This window comes from Propithecus coquereli, unplaced genomic scaffold (genome assembly GCF_000956105.1).
Source record: "Propithecus coquereli isolate 6110/MARCELLA unplaced genomic scaffold, Pcoq_1.0 Scaffold60, whole genome shotgun sequence".
Classification (NCBI taxonomy): domain Eukaryota; kingdom Metazoa; phylum Chordata; class Mammalia; order Primates; family Indriidae; genus Propithecus; species Propithecus coquereli.
In genome coordinates, this window is record NW_012151952.1 from 4425999 (window position 1) to 4435894 (window position 9896).

Below are 9896 nucleotides of genomic sequence, written 5' to 3' on the forward strand. Positions count from 1 at the left end.
TGATGCTGTTGTTCTTGCCTGACTTCTCTGGTCCTCTGGTCCCTTCTTTCTCGAAAAATAAATATATAAAATTGGGTGATTTCCAACTGCCTTGTAGGTCCAATAATCTGTGTATAACCCCTTTACCAATGTTCTAAAAATCTGAAAAATCTATAATCATCGTAGAAAAGTGAGAAAATACAGAGAAGCCAAAACAAAACAAAAAAAAGAATTCAATTTTTTTCCTTAAAAGTCAAACAGTTTAAAGTTTAACACCTATTAGACATTTTGTAGAGTAATACTCCACCTTTCTCTATCATTATCTACACATATTTTTAAAAAACAAGTATAATACTGTCTATGCACTATTGTAAACTTTCTATAATATAATTTCTTAACCATATCTTATGTAAGAAAGTTATTCATGTTATACCTCTATTTTGTCACTGTTCAAAGCACTTTATATATAATTTAACACTCAAAACACTTCTCTGAGGTAGATGCTGTTGTCCTCATCTTACTTACGAGAGAACAAACACAGTGACATTAAACGAACACATCCAAAGCCACAAAGCAAACAAATGGTGCGGCTAAGTTCTACCTACACAGCCCAGCTCCAGGGTCCTTGTGGCTGCCTTCCAATCCTGTGCCCCACATTTGAGTCATGATCTGAAATATCGGAAGAAGTGAGCCTTGTGAAGATCTGGGAAAAGGGAATGGGGAGTACCAAGGTCCTGCAGAACTCTAGTGTACTGGAGGCAAGTGGTAAGTACAACCAGTGGGACAGACATGGGGCAGACACATCACATCTGACTCCCATCAGGACCTGAGCCAAGGTTTCCTGTTCACTGTTTATGACTCAATGTGATCTTTTGGGGGCTGTAAACAGTGAATCATAGTCCAGAACTGCTTAGCTGGAACTAAAAAAAAAAAAGTAACCTTAATATTGGGGAAATCTAGTTTGCTAAGCTACATCTACTCTTAGCAAGGGAAATGACTAGTGTGACAATTAGGTTCAGTTCAGCTTCAAACTCCTTTGTCTTGTATATCCACATTTCTGAGGCAGAAGGAGGAGGCAGAATTTTGAGCGCACTTCAATGATCAAAATAATTGTACAAATTCTATACTTACCTTGCATTTATCAATCTAATATATAGTCACCAAATACCAGAATTTGCAGAGTGATCATTTCATTGAGTTTATTCTCACGGAATAGATTTCTTTTAATTTGTTTTTTATTTCAGCATGTTATAGGGGTACAAATGTTTAGGTTACATATATTGCCTTTGCCCCACCCAAGTCAGAGCTTCAAGCATGTCCATCCCCCAGACGGTGTGCACCACATCCATTAGCTGTGAATATACCCATCCCCTCCTCCCTTCTCCCATCTGCCCAAGACCCAGTGAATGTTATTACTGTATGTGCACTTAGGTGTTGATCAGTTAAAACCAATTTGATGGTGAGTACATGTGGTGCTTGTTTTTCCATTCTTATGATACTTCACTTAGTACAGTTACATCCAGGATAATACAAGAGGTACTAGACCCCCATTGTTTTTTGTGGCTGAGTAGAACTCCATGGTATACATATACCACATTTTATTAATCCACTCATATATTGATGGGCACTTGGGTTGTTTCTACGTCTTTAGATTTTGACAAGAATGTCATCCTTATTTCATAATCTTTTCTTGATTTATGCTTCCCCTTTTCTTTCACCTCCAGAAGAGACCTAATTAAATAATCTTTTTGTGCTTCATAGTATATAGTTCAAGTATCCATTTTACATACTCCAGTCTTAAATGGGAAAGACATTATGAATCTTCACCATGCAACTCTCATGGAAATTAAGAATGAATGGACATTAATGGCTGAAAAATGAGATCTTTTGCATGCTAATTTTGTGATAAAATATTCTGATACAAAACATCTGTCATCTCTATGAAGGTATACTAGACAAGTCGAGATAAATCTAAAAGCCAGACAAAAGGCAGAGTTGTTGCCAACTTGAAGTGTACACAATGATTCTGGAGTTCTTGTGTTTCTAAATTTTTGTTCTTCTCTTTGAAGCTGCAGTTCTGCGAGATGTCTGTCCTCAGCTGTGTCGGAGTACATCAAAGTCAATGTGGCATTACATCTGTGCCTTGACACACCAAAACAGATGATGCCATTGAACAGATGTTTTGGCATAAGTGCATTTTGGGTAGAGGCCAGAGGGGCTGTATGTTTTAATGATTTCTTATATAATATAATGCCACTGGAGCATATCTTTTGAAAGTTTCTTTGTGTGTAGGTCAGGAGACATAGTCCTGATAGCTTTTGACAGAACTAGTACCTTGCTTATTTTCTCTTTAAACTGATAAGAGTTTTCAGTTTTATTTAATATAATGCAGTTTAATCCAACGTATTAATTCAACATTTGCCAGGTGGCAAGCACTTTGCTAATACAAGTCGTATGAAAACTATGCTCTTTGCTTGATCATAATGTGAGCAGGGCGGGGAAGGCAAGCTGATAAGTAAATGTGACTACAATGGATGAATATTTTAATAGAGAGATGGACAACAACAATAAAAAACCCCACAAAACAAATAATTCTTCCTGTTGCCAAGGGATAAGATATGTATTTGGCTTTACAAATAATGTCTCAAATGGTATTTTGGGCCGGGCACGGTGGCTCACGCCTGTAATCCTAGCACTCTGGGAGGCTGAGGCGGGTGGATAGCTCAAGGTCAGGAGTTCAAGACCAGCTTGAGCAAGAGCAGGACCCCGTCTCTACTAAACATAAAAAGAAAAAGAAATTATCTGGACAGCTAAAAAAATATATATATAGAAAAAATTAGGCAGGCATGGTAGTGCATGCCTATAGTCCCAGCTACTCTGGAGGCTGAGGCAGAAGGATTGCTTGAGCCCAGGAGTTTGAGGTTGCTGTGAGCTAGGCTGAAGCCACGGCACTCTAGCCCAGGCAACAGAGTGAGACTCTGTCTCAAGAAAGAAAAAAAGAAAATGGTATTTTGATTTTTCCCTTGCAAACTTGTTCAGTAAAACCATTTCAGTAAATGCCATTCTCATACACTCAGTTGCTATGCCAGAAACCTATGTGTCATCCTTGATTTTCTCTTCCACCGCCTCCCACAACCAACGCATCAGCAAGTCCTGGCAGCGTTACCTGCAAACTATATCCTGAATCCATTTCTCCCTCTCTCTGCTGTTACTCCCTAGTTCAAGCTACCAACATTTCCCAATTGAATAACTACAATAGTATTCTGATTGGACTTCCACTTTCCATTCCTGCTTTTGGAAGGTCCGTTTTCCACATAGCAGCTAAGCAATCTTTTTTAAAACATAAATCACCATCTTGCATATAATCCTCTAACTGCTTCTCATTGCACCTGAAGTAAAATCCAGTCTTCTATGGCCCCCATGATCTGGCCCCTGACTTCCTTCTAACCTCCATTCAAAGCACCCTCTATCCTGCTCACCATGCTCCAATCTGCTCACATTCTTTTTGTTCCCTGAACATGCCAAGTGTTTTTTATCAGGCTTCAAGGCCTTTGCATGTGATGTTAGTTCAGCCTGGAGTGCTCCTCCCGTTGATCTTCAGAGTATTGACTTCTTATTATTCAGGTCTCAGCTCATATGTCACCTCCGTAGAAAGGCTTTCCATGACAACCCTTTCTAAAGTAGACACCCACCCCACAGAGCTACTGTTCTATCATAGTGGTTTATTTATTACAATTTAAAATAATTTGATTTTTGTTCTTGTTTTTGTTTATGTTTGTTTACTTATGTCTGTACCCCCAAGAAAATATAAGTGCCATGAGACAGGGGCCTTATTGCTCTTCTTTACTGGCACCCAGAATAGTGGCAGTCACACAGCAAGTTCCAAATAAGTAAATGTTAAAACGGAAATAAATGAATGAATAATTAAAATCTAAATTATTTTCTCAAAAATTCCACAATGTGGTCTACGCTATAAGGATGCTCAGATCTTCTCTGCAGAGCTGGTTTGTCTGTAAATATCCTATTCTGGAAGGTTCAAGTTCAGAGCCCCACTTGAGTGCAAAGTTCATTGGCAATACAGAGGGAAAGAGTAGCAGACTTGGGGAACAGAAAATTGAGTTCCAGTCTTGAATTTGCCATTTTTTTCTTATAAATTCAAGTAAGAAGTGGTATAGTATAATGAAAAGGAACATAGTAGGGGTTTAAGATGTCAGGCTCTGGAGTCAATAAAACATGAGTGCTGGTTGGGAATCCTGGAGTCATTTTCTAACTGACTATGTGGTTTTGAAATTCATTATTTAACATGTCTGAGCCCTAGTTTCCCCAACTGTAAAAGAGGATATCCATCATGAAATTGCTTGAGATTTGAATGAGATAATTCATGTAAAGTGCTGAGCATGGTGACTAGCACATACTTAGTGCCTGACAAATGTTTGCTATTTGTATGACACTTTCCTCACCTGTATGTAGTCATTCCCGTTCATCATGGAAGGTTAAATGTGTACTAGATGGGGAAGGGATGTAAAAAGAATAGAAATCTAAACACGTCAACTATGACTACTTAAATCATTATATCAGCCCTTACTGAAGGGCTTCATTATATCTTTGTTTTTATTTAGTCAACAAGTGTTTATTGAGCATCTTCTATGTACCAGACACTATGCTAGGTGCCGGAGAGACGGCAGTGAATAAGGTACTACATGCGTTTTTAGTAAGGGAGACAGTGATGTACAGTGACAATTATGGTACAGAATAAAGAGTTCTCGGGGAATAGTAGTGGTCTTTATTAAGAAGGCATCTGATGCAGCATGACCAGGTGGTGGGGTGGGCAGGCAGAGATGGCTTCCTGGAAAAAGTGGTATCTTTGAAGAAATGGGAAGGGCCAGTATCAGTTATCCAAGTGAGAGGCTGGGACTGAGGGAAGGAAGAGCATTTCAGTTAGAGGGAACAGCATATATATAAACCCCTGGTGGGAAAAAACATGGAACTCCTTGAGTTTGGCATCAAGACTATCTTTAAAAAAGCATATGGTGATTTATCATATGTTGTTAAGTCATTTAGCTAGTTAAGGTGAAATTCATATTTTTTCTTGAGATATTCTCACAATATTGTGGGGAATGAAAACTTCTGTCCCAAACGAGCCTTGTGTTGTCTGTGTTTCACTGTGATGGGGAACTACGCCTTCAATATTGTAAATCCAGAGGTTATTTGGATAATTGAAAACTTCTTTCTGGACACTGAATACTAAATTACATAGAAATGATTAATGAGCTCATTGTTCAACCTATCACTTCATTCTGCCTGTGTATACAATTTGACTGGGAGAGAAACAAGAAGGAGATTCCTTTGTTATTTATATTCACCCTAATCCACGTTCCATTCCTGTTGAGATTAGCAATTAGATTTCTAATTAGTTTTTGAAAATGGATTCATGGGTTTATTTCTTACACAAGTGGAGAAAATATGGGTAACAAATGTAGAAAGCATTAAATTTTTCTTAAACTTAATTTAGAAAATCAAGCTTTGTGTGCTATTAACATATAACATCTTTCCACATTCAGCCCGTGAGCGCAAAAAAACAATTTAACAAAATTACTTAGAAAACTCACCATCATTTCTCAGTATTAGTGGCGTGGGTGGTCCCAGCACCTTGTGGTTTGTCACCGTATTGGTAACCACACAGGTATAGTTCCCAACATCTGATTTTTCTACTTTGGCAATATACAGATTCCCAGTTTCTTGAGAAACGAAGCGGCGATTATCCTGATAGGAAGGGTATTCATTGAAGATCCACGCATAGCTCAGCTCTGAAAGGAAATGGGATCTCCATTATAAATGTGTCTTTGGGCACCGGAACTCTACTGTATTCATGAAAGAAATGGTTAAGTTAAAATTCATACTGTTGCCCAAGTATTCATTTTCAGCTCTTTTAATGTAAATAGGAAGTAATCACAATCCCCTAAAACGTTTTACCAGTCTTCCTGCTGTCAGTCAACAAGTTTTATTTCTAGAGAAGTAGAAGATACACTGACACTTGACTAAGAGAGGCCCAACCTCTTTAAGTCAAGGGAATATGCATTCATAGTTTGCTAAGCATGTGCCAAGCACTATGCAACACATACTGAGCTAATGCCCAAATTGCAGACCCAGGGAATCTGTAATCTTGATATAGTAATGCCAAAAGCCACTGTGGAAACTATGTCGATCATTTCTTTCATTTTATAGATAATAATCATTATAGTGTATCATAATACCACATACTTGCCTAGCACTTTGTGGTTTCCAAATGCATTTGATAGTTTTCCCTTAACTGAGAAACTTTGACTCAGAGGAACAGAGTAATTAACTCAAACTCTTAGCCCTAGTTAAAGACAGAATAATTCCTGAGTCTCAATACAGTCTTCTCCCCATGTCTCCTAGTATCAACTCAAATTCTTACTCTCCTCATTTGTAAGGTTCAATACTTTTCCATTATGTTAGTGAGATGGTGGTTTAATACTGTAATTAATACTGTATTTAATAGTCATTAACATTGACTAACTAGTGGATTGATTCCACAAATGTACATCTGTGTTTTTAAAAATCAGTTGAAAAAATTATTACATCCATGAGGGAATGAATATGAAATAGTGATCAAAGGGCAACATTTTCACAAATATATATTCATTCCAGAATGGCAGTGGCATGAATGTAATAAGCAGCTGTACCTGAAAATGTTCCTTTGAAAGTTCCAATTTTTCATAAAAGTTAGGTAAATGTTTTGTGAATGAACACGTGAGCCCATGCTTTCAATTTCAGAGAAAAACCCTAGATGACTGTGAGTTTAAATGATTTGCTGCATTGAACGATTGTGCTCCAAGGAAATCAAACTTCCTCAGCTCCAGGCACTCCCCGATTCCTCTCTTTAAAGGGTGATCTCCAGATTTGTCCAAAGGTGGAGAAGTGATGATGTACTAGCTGCTGGCACTGATTAGCCAACATGTTCCATTTCATCTTCAAAAATTACTTCGTTGTTGGGAGGGTGAGGGAGCAACTAGAGGCAAAGGAGCCTCTGGTTTCAGAACTAGTTGGCTGAGTTATTAGGTGTCACTCTTTAATATGATCCTGGGCTAAAGACTAAATGCATAAAGTGTCCTTGCAAAATGGCAGGAAGGTCACTTCAGCTTTGAATAGAGAACACTAATTACTGTAAAAGGCATTTTTGTTGTTTAATCCTTCAATGAGTCCCAATTGTGCTTGACCTGGACAACTGAATGTGAAACAGGAAACGTATTCTGCCTTAATAATCCACTGTTTACATACAAAGGAGGGGTCATGCAGATCGCTTTCCCTTTATCACTGGATTATAACATTACATGCATTATTTTAGAAAGATATAATTATATTTAGATGAGAATAGCTAATCATTTTATTTACAAATGTGCGTGTAATTATAAGTAACCCCATGCTGATGTCAAGAGGATAGTCGGTGTAAATAAGCAAGTGCTTTCCAACAAGCCAGTTACTTCCTCAAAAAACCAAAACCTGGGGAAGGAAAAGCCCATATAATAGGTCATGAAGAAGTACGATCCTGTATGGCAGGCTTCCCATAAAAACAGGAGATTTTAACAATCAGCACAGCAGACAATGTACTCCTTGCTTACTCAACTTGATATGTGAGTTTCAGGCAAACCTAGCAATCTGTTCAGCACTCAGTTTTCTCCTATGCACGGTGAGGAGAACACTGCCTATCCCCTAATTAGAGAGTTTTAAGTATAAATTAGCATCTCCAAAGTCACAAGGTAGACGTTAGAAAGTAATTTACCAGCACAATATTAATCAACCCACACCTCTCCAAGGAGAGTTGTAATCAAATACAGGGAACTGTATTTTTTCCCCTGAAGATATTTTTCAGAACTGTTGCTGGTGGTTAGTGGCTGCAAGGCTCTCTGAGTTCTGTGTGAGGAGGCTCATTTAGCAAGTAGAAAGTGGATATTAGGAAAAACTGCATCTGCTTTGTTATTTTACTAATGGAGGGGGAAAAAAACAGAACACAGGAAGACTAAAGTTCACACCTGTGTTATGTAAGGGAAGCCATTTAAACTCTCACTTTCGACTTCTTAACTCATAATAAATGAGGATGATTTTGAAAATGATACAGGTATGTGGTGAGGATCTGCACACATGAAAGCACTCTGAATTCTCTACAGGGCTGCACAGATCTTAGTTATTATTGGTGTTGCACTTACCAGGTTAATCTTTATAAAAGTAAACATTTTTAAAAATATATTCAATTAACATGCTGTTTGATCTAATTAAAAATAAGTTAATTCCTTTGGTTTCACTGCTTTTGTGACTTAAATAACTTAGTGCTTTAGTGGGAGATGCAAACAACCATTAGTGCATCCTGCAGCATTTCCTAAACTGTGGTCCTTGATTATTAATTCCTTGCTTTATAACCCCACCTTCCCCGAATTCAAAGCATTACATGATCAAATGACTGAAAGGCACAGGATTAAACAGTGTTAAACAGATTTTTAAATTTTTTCTTTCAAGACTGACAAGAGATTTTATCATGCTAAAGTCCTTGAAATTCCTTAGACAGCGTTAAAGCATCCAAACTTACTTGATCATGGAATTGCCACCAACATCACCTACCCCCCACTCATGCACACACAGCTTTTTTGAGACATGTATTAGTAGCTCACAAAACCTAGTTTGAGAAACCATGAACTGATGGTATTACTTCAACTGAAAAAATGATAAGTATAATAAAATGATCATTAACTCTATTACTTCAGTTTTTTGGAAAATCATTAAGGACCATTAAATAGAACAACAGAAACCAGCAAAATGTTGAATTAAAGTTGTAATAAGTTTCTGAAATTGTTGTAACAATTTAACGCTAGAACCATTTTTCATGCAGCAAAAAAGGGAACAAACCATAGTTGCCAAGAACGGCCTCAGACAGAAGGCGCTAAGGATCCTAACTAACATCAGTTCAACATCTGACTGTGGTAAACACTGTTGCTTTCTGAAGTGCAGCCGAAAAGTCCCGGCTGGTGTACAGGTGAGAGGACGTTGAGCTATTAATAAATGTTGAGCTCCCAAAACAAGTGGAAATCTCTAGCCGAGATATTAACTTCGTTTTCTTCACAGCCAGTAGCACCACCTGGAACATTGCGTTTTTATTGTTTATGTATGCAGGGCGATCAGGAAGGAGCAGGAGGGTTATAATGTACCAATAATGCAAATATCAGAGCAGGTAAATCGCGTAGTAAAACTGAAAAGTAACCAACAGATCACTTGTCCTATTTCCTCATTTTAAAGACATGAAAATTCTGAGGACTTAGAAAGGGTAAAGTTGGAGCATCAAAAAGTGGCGAGCAGACTATAACCTGGCCCTTGAGTCTAAGCTCCCATTCCAATGCTCTGCCTAGAAAACAGTAAGAGCTCTTGACATTTGAAAGTAAAGAGCTAGTATTGTTATGTCACTCAACAGACAATTCAGATTTCCCCTAAGAACGAAAATCTATTTTTATCAGAGCAAAACATTAATCCACTGGGTTACATGAAATGCTATCAACATTCTGAAAAATAAAGCCAAGTAAATAAAACAAAATAAATCCTCATGTGCTGCAACTAGCAAAAATGTATCCCACTCAGTTTGATTTCCTTAGGGACTTCCATGCAATATTTATACTTACTCAAACTTGACAGATTTCTTTTGATAAGTTTTCACACACTAATTGCTCTGGAAGTGACAGACAGTTTCTGTCCCATTGGCAATTTGTAACAACTGAATAAACAGATACTTGGAATGCAATATATTAAATAGATTGTGAAACTTCTGATGCTCAGTTGGAAAATGCTGAGACTCATTATAATGTGATACTCATTAAGGTAGAAAGATCTAGTGATGATTTTCTGATTTGTAG